The sequence below is a fragment of the Rhinatrema bivittatum genome, chromosome 2 (genome assembly GCF_901001135.1).
Source record: "Rhinatrema bivittatum chromosome 2, aRhiBiv1.1, whole genome shotgun sequence".
Taxonomy (NCBI): domain Eukaryota; kingdom Metazoa; phylum Chordata; class Amphibia; order Gymnophiona; family Rhinatrematidae; genus Rhinatrema; species Rhinatrema bivittatum.
In genome coordinates this window covers 214105895-214131237 of record NC_042616.1, presented here as the reverse complement: position 1 = coordinate 214131237, position 25343 = coordinate 214105895, and positions in this window count along the sequence as shown.

Below are 25343 nucleotides of genomic sequence, written 5' to 3'. Positions count from 1 at the left end.
GAGAACATGAAAGAAAGCTGTGTCATCAAGGAGGAATGGATTCACATCCATTACCAGAGAGTGAAGGAGTGTGAGGGTATCATTCAAGAGTTTTTATTACTGATTCAGGTGAGCAACACTTGGGGGAGAGGAGTAATGCTGTATCAACCCAATACTAACAGGAAACTGAAAGGGAGAATAAGACAAACTGCAGGAAATTTGAGAATAATTAATTTCCCTATAACACGGTTATTATCCCCCATGGAGATGTTTAAAAAGTTTTTAAAGGAGATATTAAGTTATGAAGAAAAAGATATTCCCAAGCTGTCTAAAATATACTATTTTACAAAAAAGGCTGCATCCAATTCCTTACAGAATAGAGATGCAACCTTAGGAGTGACAACATTTTTAGAAGACTCATTGGATATTATAGAAAATAGGGCAACTCTGTTTGTCTCTTTTATCGCAGAGTTGGACAAAGATGTTCTGTTCAAAAAGTATTTCCTTAATAGAAATGTTTCCTTCTGTGGGCAGAAAATCCAAATATTCCCGAACGTGGCCCGCGCCACCCAGGCTAGAAGGAAATATTTTCTTTCCTTGAAGCCTAGAGTAGTGGCGCTGGGCGCCACGTTTTTCTTAAAATTTCCTTGTACTTGTTACATTAATTATCAAGGGAAGAAGTTTGGATTTAGTGATCCGACACACCTGGAAACATTTTTAACTGATAAGTGTCAAGCTGAGATTTTGGAGACAGACGTACAGATAAATCTAATCACTCCACTTCCTTCCCTATGACTTTATTATGGTATATATAAACAAGGTGTTGTTTATCTATGTTAATTGTTATTTAAAATGTTTCCCCCAATTATGGCTATGTCAAATGTGGGAAATTATAAGTTAGTTGTTGTTTGATTTTTATGGACATTTGCCATGAGAATTATGTTTTTCATGATTGTAATAAATGTGAAAATTTAATAAACTATAAATTAAAAAAAACTGCAGGAAAGGTATGAGAACTGGGACTTTTCATTCTGTTAAGTACTTTGATCTAAATTTCTAACCTTTTTATAATGGGGAGAATGTAAAAGAATTGCTTTTATTTAATTGAAGATATTTGCTGGAAGTAGAAGGTCACAAATTTATTTAGAATTCTGATTGTAAATCAATTGGATTTTAACATCAATGAGCTATAAAAAAAACTCTTCATCCATCTTATCAACTATCAGTAAAATTGAGTTGGAAATCATCCAGCTTCCAGTGTGATTATTGCAGATGTCTATTTTACCTCATCATTAGTGCTGTTTACAAGGGACTTAAAGAGTGACATTTATTTAGTTTTATAGTCTGCCTTTCAGCCACTTCAAAGCATATTACATTCAAGTACTATAGATATTTGCTGTACGGCAATGCAAAAGGGCCTAGAAGTTAATTTTACTCTCTCAGAGAATACTGGACACTCAGTGATTTGACATCATTTGAGAACTGATCACAGACTATCTGAACTGAGGTGTGTGCCGTTGGGCCCCTATCTTAGACTATCCATCCAGGTGTTACATTTAATCTCCTTAAACCATCATGAATGAAAAAATCAGAATGACGATATATAAACATCCTAGGGCACACAGTGAACATAAAAAGGAAAAATCGTACTCAAAGGGGAAACCAAACAAGAGGCAAGAAGGGTGGAAAACCTCTCCTCAGACAACAAAAGGGTCTCCAAAGCTCTGGACAAAAATAAGGGTAAAGCACTCTGTCTCCAATTCTTTACCCTGGCCTCTGTCAGTGAGGATCCCAGAGCATTTTCCCAGAAAAAAATCATCAAAAGTAGGGACAGCAAAGAAAGGCAGTGCCACAAAGTGGTAACTCAAGAAATCCAAACTAAGAATCCACATCCTAAGATGGTGGTAGAGATTTATAAACTGGTAGAGCATACCATCTAAATCTCCTGTATGGTGGAGCCAAAACCCAGAGCTACTGCTAATTACATCACTCTGCTCCCTTCCTAAGAAAATGGTTCAATATTTCTAGTAGTGAATCCTTTAGGTTCCCTACATAAATGTGGCAGACCCTCCCTGTCTGACCACTAGATGCCACGATCCCTATCCTTAGAACCCACTTAGTAGGAGACATCCATCCCTTAAGTCTCTCCCACCAGGAGGCTTTGGATTGGATGCCTCAGGGTTATTTAGCTCAGCCATTTTAACCCTCAGCAGAGTAAAGATGTATTTTTTCCACACTCTGGTAGGGCCTCCCAGCCTTGTCTTAAGAAGTTTTCTTTCATTGTGCATCCCCTGCCAGAGGGTCCTTCTTACTTTAAGTTACTGAAAGATAGACTTTTAAACCTGATAAACCTGATTAGCACGACCACAAGGTGTGTCCAACATGCTGCAAAACTAATAGCCCTCATCAAATGCCTATGCATGTTGATGAGGCTATTAGTTATTCACCCCACATGCAAAAATAAAATGTGTTGGACCTACACATTTATATGCTCAGAAATTAATGGAGGAACCAAAAATTTAAAAACATTTTTTTTAAAAAGTGCTGGTGGTCAGGTTAGAAAAACGGACGTTCAGTTAACGAGCGTCAATTTACCAAACCCGTGACTGTGCACCACTTAGGAAAACGGCCACTCATAAAATTGAGCATCCACTTTTCTAACCCTCGGACAGCCGACCTCTCCTGGGTACCTGATGCCGAGGAGGTGCTAGGGGCATGCAATGGACCCTAGCGCCTTCTTGGCAGCACGACTCCTCATTTAATTATTGCATCGCGCACCCAGGAGAGGTGCCTGGGTATGCATTAGAAAAGCAGGCACTCAATACTCAGCACCCATTTTCGATGCACTTTTATTGCATTGGCCTCTAAGTGTTTTGGACTTTGAGTTAAGTAGGGAGCGTTATTGGAATCCCCCCTCCCCAGTGGGATTTTAGTGCAGGATCCCACAGATTTTTTCACAAGAGAAATCGCCTGAAGTAAGTTAAGACTAAAGGAACAGCTGAACCAAAGGAATAAAGACCAAAGAGGAGACCCCCATCCAGATCTCTGCACAACAAGGAACCAGGGCAGGCTGGGTGCCTGAGGAAAAAAAGATGCCTAAAGGTAGGAGTTTTGCAAAGCAAATGGGCCCCCTGTAATAGGATTCCTTCACAGCTGCTAGGAGAGTTATGCACATTTAAAAATCACCATGGGCTCGATCCAGAGGTCTGTTATAAGGACATCGACCTATCCAGAAAGAAAACCCTGTAATGTCAGTGAAATGTACGCTCATCATTTTGGACAAATGGACTTTATTTAACCTTATGAATCAGTAAATTATTATTTTACACCCAGTCCTGGTCCTGTCTAATTCTTGCAGCCTCTCACCTCATGGAACGCACCTAAAGTACAGCACATACACTGGCGACCTTTTTCTCAGCGAGAGCTTCCCCCCATAAAAAGAATTCCCCCCAGGGATTGAGAGTAAGCTGGGGCAAATCAGCTGGCCGGAGCAGACCCAAAGAAATAAATTAGATTGTGAGCCCTTGGGAATTAACCCACCCCAAGTAAGGGTTAGATAAATTTATACCACACTTCAGAAATATGAATGAACAAAAGACATCATTTCAAGTAGTTGCATATATGTATTATTTCACTAGTTACAGTATGAATGACAGATGCCTTGTAAGGTAGTTCTACCATTCATACACAGTCAAGGCATGGAGAGGGACAGTATGGATTGCATGTTATACCAGTACTTTTTGCATCTCAATTCAGCCAAGTAAAGAAGGAGAGAGAGAGAGAGAGAGAGAGCCTCACCAGCCGCCTACTCCTCTCCTTCTGCATAACAACAGCAATGGTGGACTTAGTCCGTTTCATATCCTACCATGGTGGCTCTGTCCCCCATCTTTCCCTTCTCTTCCCTTACAGTGGCATTGGGATCCTGCACTTGTACTGGTTCTGGCACCATCACCGCTCTTCTCCTCTTCCTTGCCCGCAGCAGCATCAGAGGGACAGAAGAAGAACGTGCTCCTGTCCATGCAGCTACTCCACATCCAAGCTACATTCTTTGTGGCTCGACAGGAAGTCTGTAAGGGAAGGGGAGGAGCAAATGTGGGGGTCACAATTATCATGTCCCTAGGCTTACAAATGGCTTCCTGCTCAGCTCTCACTGCTGTGGCAGGGAGAAAGAAAAGCACACATGTTTACTAAGGGGGGGGGGGAAGAGGGGAGGCAGGGAGGTTAGAGGAATCTGGGAAGGTAATCTGGGAGAGGTGCAGTACAATCTCAAGATAGGAAAGAAATCTGGGAGGGAGAGAAAGGTAATGGAGCAGGAGGGATGGAGGGGGAGAAGAAAGAGATGAGCTTGGAGAGATGAAGGCAGGAGAGGAACTGGTGGAGGGGGCAGGAGACAATAAGAAGAAGATCTATACATTTTTATGGTGTTTAAGGTTCACTGATTTCCCTTGTGCTTCTTTACAATGAATATCAATTGACTGTGCATTATTTTTCAACTAATAGGTTAATTGTTTGCATTTGTAAATTTTTCATAATTGTTGGTTTCCTTACAGAGTTAAAGCTTATTTAATGTATGCACAATGTCATCAGCTGTTTAAAATTATGTTTAATGCAATTATTTACTTTCATTAAAGAGTCCCTCATGTCTGTGAGGATCCTATCTGTTTTATCTGTATCGTCTGAAATTCAGTAAATAGATGCTTTAAAAAAAATGGGCCTGCCAGGAAAGAACATCTGTATTACATAAGAATATTTCTTATTTCTCTCATCATTCTTTCCTGTGGCATTCGCTTTTTCTGCTCTATACGGTTAGGATAATTTTCAAAGGGACCTGGCTGGATAACTAAGGAGTTACTTGTTAAAATCCTACTGGGTGAAAACTGCTCTCCTCAGAGAGGCTAAATTTAGCTGGATTTAGCCATGGCAAAAATCAGCGCTCCTGGAGGCAGAGCTAGGTCAAGGGAAACAAAATATCTGCATATTTTCAAGCAGGGAGCCAGCCTGCAGGTTATTGCATGCAGAAGGGCTATGTGTACCTTGGCACCTATATGCTAGGGATGTGCTTTGTTTTCAAACAAATAAGGAATCTAAACCAAAAAAGCCCTTATTTTGTTCAGTTTGTTTTAAACACAATGAATCCAGGTTGGCACCGAAAACTTGACATTTGGCGGTTATTCATTTTGAGAAATAGGATGCACTGTTTCTGAATAATACATACTATTTGCAAATAATGTGCACTCTTTCCAAACAATGCACACTAATCGCAAACATGTGCACTATTCATAACTGGTGCACACTATTTCCCAAAATAAAATAAACACAATAAGGATGGAAAAAACAAACAAACCCTGCCCCAATGAAATAAAATTCAGCCAAATACACCCACCCCCCTATGTAAGGAAACAAACTGAAATGGACATTTGTGGCCTGCACGCCCCTACAATACAACATGTAGCTAATTTTCAAAGGGAAACTATCCACAGCGTTTCTGTTTGAAAATTTAGCTACAAGATAGAGGGTTGCAGAAGTACGTGTGGAAGCTGCACCTGTCTGAGCTGCTCAGAGTTGCCCCTTGAATTACTTTTTCCAGGTAAATGGAAGCTTAAAGCTACCTAGGTGCATAGCTTTGAAGCTGGCTGAGGTTTCAAGAATGATACAAAACATCATGTTATTTTTGAAAAACTACAAATAAATATATTATAAAATCAAGCACCAGCCCAATTGCTCAGTGACAGTGCTATGCATTGCCCCATGGGACATCCAGTTTTGATTCTTGGGCCTGACTTCTGCTTTTTGATCTGTCTAGGGGCTGAGGAGCTGCTGAGGAGAGCAATGTTTGTAGCCTGCAAGAGGAGGGCATCCCAGCCAATGTGCAAAAGTGACATTTCAATATTCAAAAGTTTTAACTGGCTCAAATCAAGCTTCAACTCCAAACGTCTTTCCATTTAAAAATGCCCCTCCTCTGACAGGCCATAGCTGTATGCACAAAATTGCTCTGCACGCAAATTTAACTGGTTAAAATGTGGGCCTGGTCGGAGGTATTTCCAGGACAGTTTGCCGAATTTAGCCAGTTAATGAGGTGTTTAGAATTAGCAGGCAAATTTTGCAAACAGCTGCCCTAAATCTAAATGCAACAATTGTGTGCAGTTATATTTAGCAGGATATTCAGTCACACATGTAACTAAATATCTAGATAAAGCTAACCAGATAAATTTGCCAGGTTTTCTTTGGTCACTCTGCAGTTCCTGTATATTAACTCCATAGTGGTCAACCACGTAAACAGCTCTGTAAGGTGTCATGTTTTGTGGTCCTTGATTAAGGATAGATGTTGTGATGGCTTGGATAGAAGGAATGGTGCTTAAATTGGAGTTGGGGGTGGGAGAAGATAGGATAATCCTTGGAACACTGATTATGAAAACCTCATGGCACCATAGCCCCTCTAGCAACCATCTCCAATTGAGCTAGAAGCACAAAAAAGCAGTTGGAAATGAATGCTTAAAAATGTTAACCTTTTTCTTTTCTCCAGATGTTTTTAGTTGTTTCCTCCCAAAATAAACACATATGTATAGATTTATAAAGCATACTTTAAGCTTCTGAAGATCATGAAACTGTGCCAACAAGTCCCAGTTCTCCAAAGTTGAAGAAAATTCTTACATACTGATGGCACCAATAATAAAACACAAGGCTGAAAACAGCCACAGTATGTCAGTATATCAGGTCTTGAGTCTCTATAATTCTAAGCCACACATTTGCAGAGCTCAAGGTTAACTTTATTAAGAATGGTAATATAATGCTGGCATCCTGGATCGTAGACTGCAGGTTTAAACATAAGTGGTAAACCAGATGTCACATCCGAAAACAAGAACAATAGAAAGAAGCAGGGATGAAAGATGATGAATGATTAATGATCAATGACCGAATAAATAAATAAATATTAAAGGCATACAAAATAAAAAATAAATTGAATATCTATGTGATATGCATACACAAAGAAATAAGTACAATGGGGTAAAGTACCATAAAATCACATATTTATAAATATTAAAAAATGCATATAAAATATAAATGATAAAATATTGCAAAGACAAATACAAATTAAACATGTGAAAAGATGCTAATAATATCCAAGTTGGCCATGTTTCAGCATAATTGCCTGTATCTGGGGGTAAATAATGTATATTTAGTCCATTCATAAACCAAAGCAAATAAGCAGTAAAACAACATGACCAAAAGTTGACAAATCATCCACAAAATAAAACAAAACAGAAAATCTGTGAAAGGATTATATAAATGTACTTCTTTAAAAAAAAGGAAAAAACCATCTCAGAAGTTTTGGAGAGTATCATATATTTGTAGAAACTCCTAGGTCTCCACTAGATGGTCCTAGATCCCTGTCCTTGAATTTAGACAGCTAGGAGGGAAATAGAGCACTTCCCCCTGAAGATGGCTGAGGTGGTAGAATCCCAATCGAGAAGGGGGGGGGGGGGGGTTAGCCTAGGGTAGTGGGTGTGGCAGTATAGATTCAGTTTTGGAGAAGACAGAAGAGTTCTGAACCCTGCCTACATAAGGCAGCGGCCTCGGAGGGAACAGGGAAAGCCATCGGGGGCTCCCCTAGGGCTCGGCACGCGCAAAGTGCACAAGTGTGCACCCCCTTGGGTGCGCTGACCCTGGGTTTTATAACATGCGCGCGGCAGCGTGCACATGTTATAAAATCGGGTGTACATTTGTGCGTGCCGGGTAGCTTGCACAAATGTACCTCGCGCACACTTCTTTAAAAATCTACCCCAGTGATTTCAGCCTGGTTTGTACTTAGACCTGTCTCAAAGAGCCAGAGTAGCACACAATGGACTGTGGACCCCCTTTACCTGCCTGGGCCTAGAAGATCATCTTTCCCCCCAGAAGAAAAGAACCCACCCCTTGGGACAAGAATATTAAGAAGAGAACAGTTGGAAGTAGCCCCAATAAAGAAATGTTTGTATCAGAGCCGTAACTAGCCTATGGCCGATATGGCCATGGCCATAGGTGCCATTCATCAGGAGCGCCATTGCGCTGAAGCATCGGCAGCATCCTCCCACTCTCCCCCCCCCCCCCCCCCCCCCCCACAGAGAGAAATAGCACAGCCAAGGGAGCCATTAGAGGTATTGGACTCCTCCGCTCCTCCTCCCTCTCCCCGCCCTGGCAGTGAGAAACACAGGGCCGCAAGAAGCATCAGGTTGATTTTCATTGCCCCATCCCAGCAGTGAGGAACACTGCAGTCCACGGGGCTGTGAAAAGTATCAGCCTCCTCCTTTCTCTCATCGCCCTGGCAGTGAGAAGCAGCACAGCCAACAGGAGAAATAGAAGCATTGGCCTCCTCTAAACTCAAACCCCCCCCCCTCCCCCAGCCAGTGAAAAGCAGCACAGCTTATGGGGTGCAAGAAGCATGATCTCCCTCTACATACTCCAGTCCCCCCTAGCCCTCCCCCAAAATCGGAAGCAGGAGCAGCTGCAGCACTGCACAAATAAAGGCTAGAAGAAAGCTGAAGAGTCTGATGGTCCCTGGGGGCTGAATGAGGAGGCTGCTGCTGCTGCTGCCCCTTGTGCTTCCAGAGGGGGAAAACAAAGATCATGTGTGTGTGTGTGTTTGTGTCTGAGCATGTGAGAGAGCATGTGAATGATTGAGCATGTGAGAAAGAGCATATGAGCACATGATTGAGCACGTGAGAGCATATGAGCAATGTGTTTGAATGAGTACATGAGAGCACACATATGAGTGCATGTATGATTAAACATGCAAGAGAGAGAGCATATGAGCCTATGTGTGAGTGATTGAGCATATGAGAGATCATATGAGTGTGTGTGATTGAGCCTGGAGAGAGAGAGAGCATATGAGTATGTATGTGTAACTAAGCAAGTGAGAGAGTGAACAAGTATGATAGAGGAAGTCTCCGAGTATGTGTGTGTATGTTTGAGCATGACAGAGAGCGTATGAGCACATACGTGTGTGTGTGTGTGTGTGTGTGTGAGTGTGATTGAGCAGATGAGAGAGAGAACATGAGTGTGTATTTCGCCACAACCCCCCCCCCCCTCCCTCCCCCTACCTTCTAATTCATAGTAATCTCAGGACATCTGGAAATCAAAAATTCCTAGGTATGGAAAGCAAGGGATTGATTTTATCCTTATAGTTTTAATTTCTGAGTATTATTTTATGTATCAGCTGTTTTGAAATATTTTACTGGCATTTTGAAAAGTTTATATGAATTTTTAATTATTGGAAGTTCTATTTATCAGGCTTTTTAAAAATATTTATAATTTTTATTAATATAGGTTTAATATTATAATTTATATTTCTTGATTTTATTATTTGATGTTTTATGAGATATGAATTTTCTGGTTTTCCATTGTTGCACTGCATACAGAGTCTGGCTTGTTGCGGTATCCAGTTCAGTTTTTATCTAAATGCTTATACTTACACTTTTTGATCTCTTTGTTCATTATTTGGTGAGAGTCTGTCTGTGTTCTGCATGTGTGAACAAGATGAGGTGATTTGCTAGCATGTAAATAGGTATAGGGTCTATAGTAGCTTGGCTTGTTCTGTTTTCCTAATAGGAGGTGTATTGGTGTTTTAGGGGCTGGTGTAATATTTACAGTATTGCCTTTTTATAGGTAGGATTATTACTGTTTGAGAGCTGGCATGTACTACTGTTTTGGTATAGGAGGTTTACTATATTGTAATTCAGTTTGCTTATGGCTTTCTGAGGGCAAGTCTACACCTAACATGTGTTACCATAGGCCTAATACAATATGGGTTCAAATACCATTTTTCTTTTACATTTTTTGCAGGGTTAATATAGATGTTGTTATAAGTTATTTTTTACCTCACAATCGGGCCGATATAGTACGGACGCGTAAGAAAAAGTGCGGCAGTGCCGGGTGCCCGCTTGTTTAAAGCGCGCATATTTTGGTTCACAAGTCACTCGATTCAAACTAGACGCAAATCCAAGCGGCGGCAAATGAGCGTTCAAAGTGCATCAAAGAAGCGGTAGGTGTTCGCAATCCATTTTACTGTATAGAGTGGTATACAGGGCCTATACAGTATCCAAGGTGCGCTTTTACCTGTCATTTCAAATGTCATTCCACCAGGTAAGTGAATGGTTATTTCTACAGACCCCGCATGGACACCGGGGCCACTGCCCGGAGCATCCGGATGTCCTCTTGTTCGGAGGCCACCTCCAACCTTCCACGTCCGGACGCCTGGCCGGACGTCCAAGGTCGGGGCTTCCGTTCATGGACCTTCCCGCCTCTATCTGGTAACAACTGAGCTGGAAGCCCAAAGGAATGGGAGGAAACTGCTGGGTCAAAATAAAAATCGAAGCCCCCCTACATTTAGCAGAGGTTCCCAGCTCATGGTGTTGTATGTGGTGTTCAGAGTGAGGGTGCAATATTTTACTTGGCCATAAGTGCTAAACGGCCTGGCTACGGTTCTGGTTTAGGTGGCCTTTGGGATACAGCATCCCAATCGAAAATGGGTTATTATTGACATATCTATGTGGTAAAGGATACGCCAAAATGTACGGAGTGCCTCTCTCCAAAAAGTGAGTCTATAGTCCCTATAAAAAATAAAATATATAAAAATAAATAGTAAAAGTAAAAGAAAATATGTATGCATAGTGTTAAAATGTAGAAATAATAATAAGTAAGAACGCTGTTGAACCTAGTCTCGGCAGCTGTAATTAACATGGTGTCGAGACTGGCCCATGCCCCTCTCTCCATGATTCAGAAACAGGGTGAAAAGGCAAGGATGTTCATGTGCCTACTTGCGGATTGGTTATGGCTTGGGAGGTGGGATTTGTTAAAATTTTCTGCTATAAAAGAGGGATAGCTATTATGCACTCTCTCTTTGCCCGGTTCATCATACATCAGATAGCCTTCGCATGGTTTTTGTGGTGTGTTGTCTACGGACTGTTTCCTCTTGTGTTGTAGTATAGCGGCAGGAGATCTGAGCCAATTTGTTGATTTGTCTGGGGCATTGCATAAGTTGGAAGTTAATCTTGCATTTTTGGGGTTGAGGGATGCCACTGGTGTGCTGGGTGCTGCACATTGGATATACGGCCAGGGGATGGCCAGTGGTGGCTATTTCCCAAGCAGTCTTATTTGCTGAGTTGTGGCAAGGAAGGGATTCTACTGTGAGCGGCGGTCCGTCGGAGGAAGCCTGAGGCCCAAGTGGGTCATAGGTGAACCCCCACTGGGATGTAGTGGTGGGATGCCCAGGTATTCCTTGTTATGGCTTGGTTTTGCCTTAAACAATAAAGCTGTGGCCTTATTTACCCAAACGTGTTGTCTGGGTTTTTTTGTTATGAGATTGTAAGGAGAGTGGAGAATGTGATGAGGCCAAATGGCCTCGGCTACCAATGTTATAGTATGTTATCCAAAAATATTTATCATATTTTAAACATTTTTTATAACATTAGAAGAGTCCAGCATCCTGGCTTAAAGAGTTCGTGTTTAAACATAAGTAGTGTCTTTACTTCTAGAGAAGTTTGAACAATAACAAATTCACTTCCAAGCATCTACATACAAGTCCCATTTGTGTCACTCTCTTTCCAGGTTCAGAATTTTCAGGTAATCAGTCCACTAATCAGATAGATAACTTACTTAACCAAAAAATTTTAACAGAATCTCCCACTAGGTTCACTGCACGAGCTCAACAGCCCTTCAGTTGCCAGAAACAAAGTTCAGTGTATCGAGTAGTAAGTGTTGGGGGTTTTAATGTATTATTTTTGTATTTGTGTTGATGTAAATGTTATTGAGTGCATAGCTATTGGATTATACTCTATTGATTGTTATTTATTCTGATGTAAATTGCTTTTGGTCTCCTTGAGGAAGGCGGTATAAAACAATGAAAACAGTATATGATGGAACAGAACAGAAAGTGTTGTTCCCAGCAATTCCGTTTGTAATCGCTGAGGACCAATCCAGCTCCTCAGGACCAGGGTTGCAGGTCTTACCTCAGACCTGCTGCAAATTCCTTCTTGGTTGCTCAGCTTCCATTTATCAGAGTCACCCAATGGCTTCAAGGTAAAGCTCTAACCTCCCATCCCAGTCCTGTGTAGGTTCAAGCGCTTTATTTGCTCTTACATCAGCTAATGAGAAGAGTTTATTGCAGGAGCAGGGTTAGCCTGTGTGGCTAGAAGAAAGGAACAGTAGCAGCATTGGCCCATACCCCAAGAGGAAAAAGGAGTAGTCCTGTCAGCTGCATGGGCTGAAGGTAGAGGTTGCATTAGTAACAGAAACAGAAAGGTTGCTGTGGAAGTAGGGCAATATCGAATAAATAAGAAAACACCTATGGAGACAGGACATCCTTTTCTGTCTCTAACAATACTTGCAGTTAACCCAATTTCAAACAGCAGTGATTATTTATCCAGAAACCTGCTTTCACACCTTCTCCAAGCAAACAATACAGAACTAAACTTTCAAACTGCTTTCCCTGTCATGGGAATTAAATTAAAACCTTATACTACACACAGAATTAATTCAATACACATAAACTAGTTTCAAAATATTCATACATAGTAATAGTTCAGCCTCAAACAATTTCTATTACAAGATTAAAACATAAACTTTCCCTAGCAAAACCAATACTCACAAGTCCTGCTCACCCTGGCAGATGCAATTTCTGATAACAGCACTCCTTCATCCCCTATATCCTAGCAGCCCAATACTCATTGTTTAGTCAGATGAGTATGACGCTATGAATTCTTAGACATGTACTGCTAGGTCATAGTTTCTTTTCTTTCCAAATTTAACATTTATGGATCCTCTGTGCTCATCTCATGCCTTCTTAAATTCTAGCCACTTTGTCTTGAAAACGTTTTTGAGTCCCATCTGAATGATCCCAACACCTGAAGCTACTTTTTAACACTATAAAGACCCGCTCTCAGGCCTGGATTTATTTAATTATTTTTTTAAATTTAGACTTTTATATTCCGCTTCTAACGCTTTTTTCAGCATTTCAAAGTGGATTACATTCAGGCACTGTAGGTATTTTAGGGACAGGCAATATGGGCAACTGCCATGGTGCTGGAATGTTGCTGACACTGACATCATCCAGACCTACAACTGCTTTCCTTTTTATCCAGATCAGTCACCAGAACTTGATCCAAACTCTGGAGAAGGAATTGTGGGCAGGGCCTGTGTGCGGGAATGCATGTTCACAGATTCAACATGGGCTTCCTGTTACTAGGGAAACCCAATGGGGCAAGGTGCACACAGTCTGTCTCACAGACCTTGTGCTGAGTTTAACTCAAGCTCTTGTGGCCAACTTGGATGAAAAGGAAAGTGTTGGCAGGCCTAGATTATCTCCAGAAGTGAGGAAAGACTTGACATGGGAGGCCAAGAGGAAAAATGAAGATCAGTATAGGGGCTCTGAACCCTCTAATGAGGTCAATATTCAGAGGTGCAGAATGTAGGAACAGAAAGTTAGCCGAATATACTTGACTAAAGTTACCTTGATTAAGTTATCCGGGTAACTTTGCTACTTACTGGGCTTTTGAATATTGGAAAAATAACCCAGCTTGCTGATCCCCCCATTCTCTACCTTAAAAATGTTGTTGATCAAATTCCCTCATCCCAAATTCCCAAAAGTAGCTGGCTGGGCTGAATACTAAATGTGTCTGTTGCGTCCGTCAGTCGCAGACGGCTGCGACCGCTCTGCCTTACCTCTTTTTCTCCCCTTTCTCTCTCTTTGGGCAAGATGGCTGTCTCCGGTGCCAAGTGCCGAGGGCCTCTGCGTTTCCAGACCAACATGGGCATCCCCATCCGCCATGCTCACTCCCGTGGCCTCCTAGGGAGGGAGCTCGCACATCTCAGATGCTCAAATACACGTCATGGTGAGAACATAAAGACCAGAGCAAACATTGGCAGGAAGGAGTAAACTAGAAGAGATGGATAAAGAGTCAGTATTCTGCTGTCTACTGGACTCCTGTTGTGACCCTCATCTGTTAACACTCCCCAGACATTACCAATGACTCAGACTGTTGGAAGGAATGTAATAAAAGGCTCAAGGCACCTCCATTTTGGATTCCCCTGTCATAAATGGAGTGAACAGGGTTGGGGCAGGTTCTGATTGGGCTGAAGTTTTGGGTGTGGAGAAAGAAGGCAAAAGAAGACAAAATTATTTTTCAAAAAAATGGGAGAGGCTCCACAGCCTGAGCAATGCTTCCTTTAATGATAGAGAGACGTTGTTGCTTGAAGCATTGAAGCAGATTCGGGCTTACCACTTGCACTGTACATATTGTGGAGGTATCTCTTGTTTGCATGATTAGTTAGATGGCAACTTTCAAACTGGCGCACAGGCACACATTAGCACGTGTGTGCTGGCGCACACCCAGGGATGCAGCCATTTTATAACTTGCGCACACATATTGTAAAATAACCTGGGCGCATGCTAGATTTTTTTTTTTAACTTACATCTTCGCCATAGCAGAAGTAAACTTATGCAGCACTTGTCCTGCGCTTAAGTATTTATGTGCACATTTCTTGGCCATGCCCCAAAATGTCCATGCCATGCCCAGACTACCCAGACTCCCAGACTCTACCCAGACTCCTTTTCAATTTGAGTGAGATGTGCATGCTGCCAGACATACACGAGCATCTCAGTGGCTTTTAAAATTCGGTGGGCGTGCGCCAGCCTTCCTAATTGATTCGCATGTTGGGCTTTTAAAATTCACCTTTTAAAATGCAATTGCTTTGTAGATACAATGACATGAAAATTCAGCCCTGAAATTTTACTTATACTACGGCAAATCATTTTACTGTGAAAATGACCTATTTTATAAAATTAGCAGTGTATTTAATTTTTAAATCATTCATGGCTTGCCCTCTATCCATGAAAATAGTAATATTACACATAAAAGCATACTTATACTTAAAAGCTTGTTAATATAATTGATTCTATCATTGATGCATGCTCAATGCCAAATTATTGTAGTAAAACAGCGTAAGGGACGGGCGTACTATGTTTTCTTGGTTTTAGCAATATCTAAAGTTCTGTTCTGATTTATATGTTTTCCTTGGTGCTCACATGCAAACTGCCAGCCAATGAAAACCAATCTAACTGAATTTTTTTTCCTTCCTTACTGATTCTGTTTTTACCACAAACACAAAAGAGTGGTTTAGTCCTGCTGTGCCTGGACTAAACCTGGAGATTTAAGACATCTTGCTTACTCTAAGAAAATCATTTGTATAAGGTGGAAAGGGACAACTTTGACTTCTAACCCCTGTACATAAACAGCCTCACTATCTGCTCGAGTGCTCCCATTCTTGGATGGATCTGAACCCATCAGGATTTACGTGAACCTCAGCAACATACTGTAGGTAGATCAGCTGTGTGAGCCAACAGAATTCCCCACTGCTAATCAGATTTTTATATTTTAACTGGAGAGTCAAGAGTAAAGTCTTCATTAAATTCCACCCTTCTTTTCTTAAAGATGACCTGCTTGTCCTTCTGACCAGTGAAGCAGCAAGGAACATCTGCAGCTCAAAAGAATTGCATTATGCAGCAGCAATACCAAGGATCAGAGGTCAACAGACTTGTCCAATTTTGGAAGATCCTTTCTTCTTCACATGGTGTCTGGTGCCCATTGTTTAGAAACTCTACACTTCCTGCCATCAGCTTTAATCCAACTGTTTCTGGCTTGAGCAGAGCATTAGCAAACTGATGGTACTGTAGCTACAGAGGCTGCCCAGAAAAAAAAAAGGGCTTGGTGCTGCCCCAGGCACACAATCAGGCATTTTCTCAGTTTTTCATTCCAGAAAGAGAGAGCGAGGGAGAGGCAGAGAGATGGACTGCAACAGCTGCAGTGCTGGCTTGCTTGTGACAAATGATCCTGTCACTCTTCTCATTGATTAGCGATATTATGACATTCCCCTTCAAAAACACAGATGTGGTACAGGCATTGACAAGAGCACAACTCAGAGTGCAAAATAAGGTTTGCCATTGTTCCAGCTTCGCCTCTGCATCTGTTCATATTCACAGAGATTATTAACATACCAAGGTGCTTCCAGTTAGGTTTTAGAAAAAAGAACAGAATATTTTATTAGAAAAAAAAAAGAAAATGAAAAAGACAGGAACAGATGATCTCTGTGGTCAAGATATATTTTATGTGCAAGGATGAAGATGACATGATGTATATGGATTACATAACCAAATTGTGTTTAAAATAGCTTTTTCCTTTTTGCGATGTCAGCTTGCAGAACTTCAGCAGCAAAGCACTGCTGCATGTGCTTGATTGTGTTAACTGACTTGTAGCTTGAACATTTTTTGGCATGTTGTAAAAAGATGTATTTATTATACATTTTGATTTCATAACATGAAAAATAAGTGCCATTATAAAATCGGTAATATCATTTGCCAAGTTCTAAAATGTATTTTCACAGCAGAGATGAACTAACTCATGGTGGCAATAGCAACACGTTCCCTGTTTTTAGGCAAAATGCTAAGATGGCATTTAACTGCATGAAGTACCTTCAGAATCATTTTTTTTTTAATCTTTTTTCAGGCTTTCCACACAATTTATTTTGTTTGTTTCTTTCAATGTCGCTTCTAGAACATGGCCAATAATTTAGCTGAAAACTAGGACTTCATAGTCTAGAAGATTCTATGTTCTGATCTTAATTACCTTCAAAATAATTAGAACCCCAAAATTACCATCACATATTTTTAATATGGTTTGTGCATTTATGGACAGGTTTACTTTATTTTTATAGAAATGTTCACACCCATTGAGGCAGAACCAAAAATGATACATTTTGCCCTACTAGTGGGAGGCTGTAAATAATTCTGGATGCTAAGCATCCAGAATTATTTACATACATTTACCTGATCTAAAGCATACCTTACCTGATTTACATACATTTACCTGATCTAAAGCACATACTAAAGTATGCTTTTGTCTTATAAAACAAAGAACAAAGCCTTAGTAGGGGTATGATTCACAAAAATCTTTTCCCTACAGACGCCGAATGGGAGAAAAACCTTAGAGGCCAATGTACTATGTGAAATTGTTTCACTAAAAGGTTTTTCACATGTAATATTTCACAAAATGCTCAAAAAAACAAAAGTGTCAGCATTTTGCATGAAATTGTTTAAAAACACCTTTTGCAAAGCAGTTTTGCAGAAATATACTTCACAGTAGTAAACTTTCATGCATAATCCACTATTCATGAAACTGTATTTAAATGGCCTTTTTAATTATTTATTTACAATCTTTTAGATTCTGCACCCTTGAAACTCATTATTCAATGCAGATTACAGTTTACATTCATAATTTAAAGTACATGGTACACCAAAAATAAAATATAAAAACATCTTAAAATAACAACATAAACCAATAGCCCTAACAAATTACTAAAACAATTTATTTATTTATTTATTTATTTATTTAAAGGTTTTTTTTATATACCGCGGAACGTTTCAAACATCACCTCGGTTTACAATGAACAATAATTTAGCAACAGGCTTTACAATCAATTCAGGAAGAACAAGCATTTTACTTATTTTACTTGTTTTACTTGTTTTACTTATATGCATCCTAAAAATATAATGCCTTTACTTTTTTCCTAAAAAATTTTGTATCTTTTTTTCCTCCTTAATTCAGCTGATAAATCATTCCACAAAATAGGACCAATTTAAGAAAAAGCTCTTACTCGAGTTTGTTGTAACCTATAATCGCATATTGCAGGAATGGATAACAATTTTGAATCAGAAGACCTCCGTGTACATGCAGGAACATACAATTTCAGTGCATTTATTACAGAGCATAAGGCCTCTGAATAAAGCAATTTCTGTATTATAACCAGAGTTTTGAATTGATTGCACTTTTTTATTGGAAGCCAATGTAAATCATGCAGAACCAGGGTAACATGCTCACATAATCTCCTCCTGCCAACTAGTAATCTAGCTCCTGCATGCTGAATCAGCTGTAACATTCAAATTTGATTCTCTGGAAGCCATACTTAGAGACTATTACAATAGTCTAATTGTTCAAAAAATTAGTGCCTGCAAAACTAATCTAAAAAGATCATTAGAAAGCAAGAATTTTAATGGCTTCAACATTTTCAATGTATAAAAAGACATTTTTGCAACTTGTTTAATTTGAGCTTTAAAAGTAAATTTTGAGTCTAAAATTACTCCCTTGCTTCTGAAGCGATTAACATACAAAGTCTTTCATAGGACAAATCAGTCAAGCCTTCCTTAGGAGGGCTTTTCCCTATCCATAAAAGATAAAAAGGTGGATTTTAAAAGCCCTAGGCATGCCAAAGCCAGGAGTTATGTGAGTTGGGCCAGTGTGTGCCATATGGATTTTAAGAGGCCCCCTAGTATGCACATATCTCCTGATATGTGCACAAATCGGGAAGTCAAAAATAGGGGCAGGGTGTGGGTAAAATCTGGGTGGGACATGTGCATTGTGGATCTGTATGCACATAAGTATTTATGCGCACAAGCACATACCAGGTTCCCCTACCATGTAACTTTACTTCTGCTATGGATGTTATGTAAGTTTTAAACTAAAAAACATCAGGGCTGGTCAACAGGGTTTGAAGGGACAGAGCTAATAGGATAAAAGGGAGGCTATCTATCTAGGGGGGTTAGGAAGTCCTATCCTTTACTGGAGTGAACTGGGGAAATGGGAATTTGCATCGGCATGCAATGCTTAGCAAAATCCCCCCATTTACGTGGTAAAGGCGGCATTTGCACACACATGCGGGCATCCATATAAAATTGCGTGCACATGTACGCGCATACAGCCATTTTTATAACATGCACGCATATACGCGCATATGTTATAAATCAACTTCGTCCATTCGCGTGAGCCTGCATACGTGCATGCATGTGCGCCTGCACGGCTGTTTAAAAGTTACCGTCTCATTTTCTGTAAGTTTAATACCAATTTACTTCTATTCAGCTAGCTATTAAGAGTGACAAAGCATTTTTGAAAATGTGATACAGGGTAAGTGCCATCAACAGCACAAGGAATATAAAAATGTATATCATCAGCATATATAAGCGATTTCAATAGAATTTCAATAAATAATAAACAGAAGACAGTGCAGAACCTTGAGGTACACCAGATGTCAGAGTCTGACAAGTAGAGAAGGACTCACCCCTCTGTACTCATTTTGTTCTGTCCAGCAATAAAGGAATGAACCATGATAAAACAGCACTACCTAATCCTATCTGACACAACTGAATAACCAACAATTCATGACTCTTATTGTCAAAGGTAGTCGAGATATCTAATTGTATTAAAATACTTGATTTAGATAATAAAAGTAATATACTGGAATTCACTAGCCGCATAGGCAGAAGGACACTTATAAAAAGAAAATGAAGAATACAGTAATGAACAGATTATGCCATATCAAAAAACAACTCTTCAGGTCTTACGGCTATGACCACAATAACAGGGTGAACAGGGTCCGGCAGTGAAAGAAGTGCATATTGTATTTATTGTTGAAACGTAATAAAAACTTTATGCAAAAAAAGAAAAAACAACTTGATTCACCGTGTTCCAATATACAGTAAAGAAAATCCAGCAATGATAATAATAATGTCTCTGTTCTAAATCCATATTGCTGATCATCAAGGATGGCATATTTCTCTAATAATTTGTCCAATTGTTAACAGCTACATTTTTTCAACACTTTACCCAAAGGTGAGAAATTTGAAATTGGACAAAAATTTGATAACTACTCTGATGGAAGAGTTGAGTTCTTTCATAAAGGTCTGACTGTTGCCATTTTTATTTGTATAGGTTCCTCTTTTAGGGACTTGTTTACTACCTGCCTTATACCTTCAAATAAAATATCTTTCACACCCTTCACAATGGGGAATGAGTAGATTTCAATTTCCTAGTCACCAGCTTGTTCACTCTTAAATTAACCTGCCTGAATGTAGACCATCTATCTCCTATAATTACCACTGGCAATACATCTACGGGTTTTCTGTTCACAGAAGGAAGCTGCAATTAAATTTTAGAAATCTTATCCTCAAAAAAGTCTGCCATTCGATCAAAGCTTGGATAGCTTTGGATATTGAATGTGGGCTTAGATATAGGGCCAGAAACTTTTAAAGGGGGCGCACGGATGCACATTGATACATGTGTGTCGATGTATATCTAGAGACGCAGCAGTTTTATAATGTGTGCACACATATGCGTGCCCATTATAAAACAACCTGGGTATGCACATATGTGCGGCCAGTTTTACGTTTGTGCACATCCAGTAGTGTATATCGGGTTTCTGCTGCGTAAGTCAGGGAATTTTATAACGAGCATGCATTCATACCATGACCAGTTTCATCGGTTCATCCACCAGTTCCCCTAATGTAGAGCTAGCTCCTCCAATTCCCCTTTGTTTAATAGCTTGTAGCTTTAATAGCAGTTACCCCACATCCTTTAAACCCCTCAAAGATGGCTGTTTTTTGAGGGGTTTTTAACGTTCACCTCCTCCACAGCAAAAGTAAAGTTACTCGGCAGTGAACCTTGGTGCATGCCCGAGCGCATAAGAATTTATGCACACATCTCTTGACCATGCCCCAAAATGTCCACGCCCCACCCAAACTACACCCAGACCATGCCCCTTTCTGAATCAAAGTGAAATGTTGTGCTTTGATAATTTGGTCAGCCTGCATACGCCCATCTTGTGTGAGTGTCCCCTAATTGATGCATGCGCTGGGCTTTTAAAATTCATCTTTAAACTTTTAATAATAGAAAATAATTCAAGTGGCCAATAAATTGATTTCTTAATTTTGTGAGATATATAATCTTGTTTTCCCTTTTGACAACAAAACCTGTACTCCTGCAATAATCCTGCTTACTGTTCGTTAAATATATTGTTTCAATGTTTCCTCCATTTTCTCTCAGCTTTTCTAAATAATTGCCTCTGGATCATTAAATCATGTGAGGACCAAGAGGCATACTTACAAGCACTGCTAAGTAACCTGTACCTCTTTCAGTGGTGCTAATTTATCCTAGGTGTTAGCAAGAATAGAGTATCATTTGTTGATCAATTCTTCAGTGTTAAATTCATCACCATTACCAAGATCAATCCCTAATTTCCAAGTGTTACCAAAATCCTCCAGCCCAACACATGGTCTAATTTTCTTTTTGCACTGAGGACTACATTGGTTATGTATAATATCACCAATCTCATTAAGTAAGATTAGAGAATGGTCAGACTAGAGCAGTTTAAGAATATGAAGCTGAGAAATTCACATGAAGATTTAAAGGGGTTTCTCTGATATCCCCCCCCCCCCCCAATAGTCATTAAAAGTTTCTGGCAAACTTAGTGGACTACCACTTGCATCCCTATGATCTTCGCAGGCCAAAATATTAAAAGTTAGAGCCCTGTGTCAAGCCCCACTCCTTGTTCTCCAAAATCATAGACTACCCCAATTAGAGATTGCCTTCTACCCTCAAGCTCTCAGACGTTTATCTGATAACTAGAGGGTTTTCCTGATGCAGGAACAATCCCCACTTACTGCTGTCCTAGCCACACTCGGTTCAAAATATTACAAATTGAAAAAAAAATACATAAATATACCCACTTATACATAAACACAAATACATACTCTAAAATGAAAATTCTGCATTTTGGATCCCTTGGGGAAGAAAAGTAGAAGAGATTAATATGAGCTAAATGGAATGTGAACAATTTACATAGCATTTGGTTTGTATCTTCTAAAATAAAATAATAATAATCCTATACTATCAGAGTTAGTCTTAGGGCTGGATTTTCTAAACTATCGTGGATCTGTGAATTCGGCAGTACCGGGGGGCAGGGGGATGAAGCGGGGGGCGAGCCTGTGAAAGCCGGCAGTGATTGCACCTCCGAGGTGCTACCACTGCCGGCTTTCGCACCCAATAGCACCACCATGAAAGGTGCCGCTATTGGGCGTGCTACTGGCAGTGATAAGGTGTCCTACCTTTTCACAATCAGCGAAGTCATCGCGGAGTCTGCCCCGACGCCGCCCGAACTCCTCCCCTTCTGGTTCAGACTCCGCCCTGATTTAGCATGCGATCCCTTTAGAAAATGACCCCCATAGGCTCCACTGGTCTCTATAGTTGCCAAGTTTCACCTTTATTAGCATGCTAGAATGCCTTAGAATTGTTTCTGTTAAGTATAAAATGCAGAAACTTTATGAATATGCTTCTTTGATGCCATTTCATTGAAGGGATTTGTCTGTAAAATGGTATTACCTAGTTGTAGCCTAATCTTTCATCTTTTGGATTCCTTACAGCTGGAATTGCCAGCTAGTTTATGCAGTCCAAGGCCCACCAGTCAGCAATCACAGCTGTCAGGCAGGAGAAAGAAGGATCATTGACATAGTACAGGAGTACGGTACCATTGCTGATGTGGAGAAGTCTTTTCACTGTCAAGAGGCAGGACAAAGAGCTGTTAGTGCAGAGGAGGAGTATGCTGTCACTGATATAGAGCTGTGCTACTAGGGAAGTAGAATCAAGCTCAGAGAGAAAAGCAAAGCTTCACACTGCCAGGAGGTGGGGAAGGAGACCTTTGCTTTGTGTGTGTGTTAGAGAAAGAGGGAGAGAGGAGAGAAGAAGAATTGGGGTAGAAAGAATGAGATAGGAAGAAAGAGGGGGAATAGACACAGATGAAAGGAGGAGAGAGACACAGAGGGAAAGATAAAGAGCATGAGAGAGGGACTCGCAGTGGAAGATAAATAGGGAAAGACAGGGAGAGAGTTTGGAGCTGAACATTGTACCATGTAAATGAATACTATAGAATAATGTGCTATTCTAGTTTTTCAACATACAGCTCACATGTTAGATATACAGTACATGTAACCCTGTCTCAGATCTGTCCCAAGAGGAAGGGGCTAACAGTACTGGGGTAAGCTTTGGACTCACTCTCACATAACCCTTATTCAGATCCTCCATTGGGAGGAAGCTAAACCTGATCTTCTAAATGCCAATAAAGAAGCTTGCCACATAAAACTTTACTGAAGTAATTGTTCAACAGGAATAATGTGGCACATGTTACACATTTCTCTGGTAATCTCCATAATGCAACGGAACGCAGTCAATTTGTAAATCTGTGATTCCTTGCTCTCTCCCTCCGGCTCCTTTCTTTCTTCTCGGATGGAATATTAAGCTTCCTTGGGTAATCTGGAAAGGGTCCTCCCTGTCCCCTTAGAGATAAGGACAAAAGCTGCACTTACCATTATCACCCAAACAGTGTCACACATTCACTGCCACCATGTTTTGGAAATGTCTCATGATCCTGATTTCTCAACCATATCTCTTATATACCACATATAAGTACAAGTGATCTGATCCACCCAAGTAGTCCTAATTGGGCTTTATCATCCAATCATAATCCTATGATATTAAAAGGAGTCAAACAACTTCACTGGTGCAATAATCCAAGGAAAATTGGTAAAGAGGCAATCAGTTGTTTGCAGTAGGCACACAGAAGGGAACAGAAGCTGTAACTTGGTTTTAGCAGTGAGAAAGGAAAAATTGGAGGTTCCTGGAGACAGAGAAAAGGAAACTGTTCTAAAGTGACAAAACATAAAACTAAGAGGAAATGATTGGTTTTTAACCCAGTTTAGAGTTTTGAAGAGTAATCCTTGAGGAAATTTGCAAGAAAGTTCTGTTGAAAAAGTGGCTAGGTGATTAAAGATAATTCTATGATTCAACGGTTTTTATTGATTTTTGACAAGGCAAAAGGGTGAAAAAAAAAAAACACAACCAAACAAGGTACATGAAGTAGATTTGAGGTACACTTCACTCAGTAAACCGTGTAGCCAAGTACAAGAAACTAAGTGCATCAATGATTACAAAATGATGCCCTCCCCCCCCCCCCTTTACTCCCCCCCCCCCCCCCCACTCCTTGGTCCAACATTCAACCACTGTATCGCAAATAGCGCAGAGTCCCGCTCATTTCGTGGCAAAGTCGTTTAAGATATGACTGCGGATCCGGGGTGAAAGAGAGTGAATATATGAGTCCCAAATAGTCAGAAAGAAGCGCTGGCGCTGGAAGGAGGTATGTGCCCAGTGTTTATCCATCAGTAACAATTGATGAAGGTGGTTTCTCCACTGCCAATACGGAGGTGATTCAGAAGATTGCCAGTGCAACAAAATGATTTTCTTCCCCACTTCCAACGCTTTCCGTAGGAACAGACGTGGTCCTCGTCCTCGAAGCATGGTTTGTGGGACCTGTCCAAACAATATCAAAGTGCTGGTAAGGGGGGTCTTGACAGACAGCAGCCCCTCCAAATAGCGCACCAACCTAGTCCAAAACGCGCGTACCTTAGCACAAGTCCAAAACATATGATACAAAGTACCCACAGCCACCCTACAGCGCCCACATTTCCCAGTAGCACCTAGTTGGTAGTGAACAGTATGTAGGGGTGGAATAAAGGCTCTCCACAAAAATTTAAACATCATCTCACGGTAATATGAATTAGTCGAAAGGCTAGAAATTTGATTGAAACAGCGTTGTAGCCCCTGAGCCGTTACTACTATAACCCCCGCTTCATTCCAACGAGCAGCCAAGGTGGCCGTGATGCTCTCCACGTCATTTCTCAGAAGCTTCTTATAGTATTGAGCCATTGTGGGAGCCTTCCGCGCCGACAGGGCGAGAAGTGTCTCCACTTTAGTAAAAGATTGGACCTGCCTAATCATCCGGGGCAGCGAGCGCACATAGTGTTGTACCTGTAAGTAGGGAAAAATATGTCTATACGATAGCCCATAGCTCGCAATTATCTCCTTATAAGGTAAGAGCTCCCCTTCTTCATCTAGCACATGACCAAGGTACACAATGCCCTGGGCGGTCCAATCCTGAAAGCCCAAAGTAGAAGAACCTGGGGAAAACTCAGGATTACCTCGGAGTGGCATAAGATAGGCATTCTGCCGAGGGATACCCAAACGTTGAGTCATCACCCTCCACGTACGACGAAGAGGAGATAGTAAAAGCTCAACCAAAGGGGGATATGATATTTTAGAGGCATCCGCCTGTAGGACATAACTGAGCTCTATCGGAGCTACCAAAGCTCTGTCCACCGACAAATTAGTATATGTCGGGACTTCCAAGAGCCAATCGCGAACAAGCCTGAGGTTTCCAGCTACATTATAGAGATGCAAATTGGGCACTCCAATCCCACCCCGTCCCCAACGATTCTGCAGGGAGCGGAGGGGAATACGCGCCTTCCGTCCCCGCCACAAAAACTTGCGTAAGGCGCTCTCTAATTTCCTCTGATCCAGGGCCTTGAGAAAAATTGGTAAATTCTGGAAAATAAATAACCATTTAGGCAGAAGTATCATTTTAAACAAATTCAGGCGACCCAACAGTGAAAGAGGGAGAGG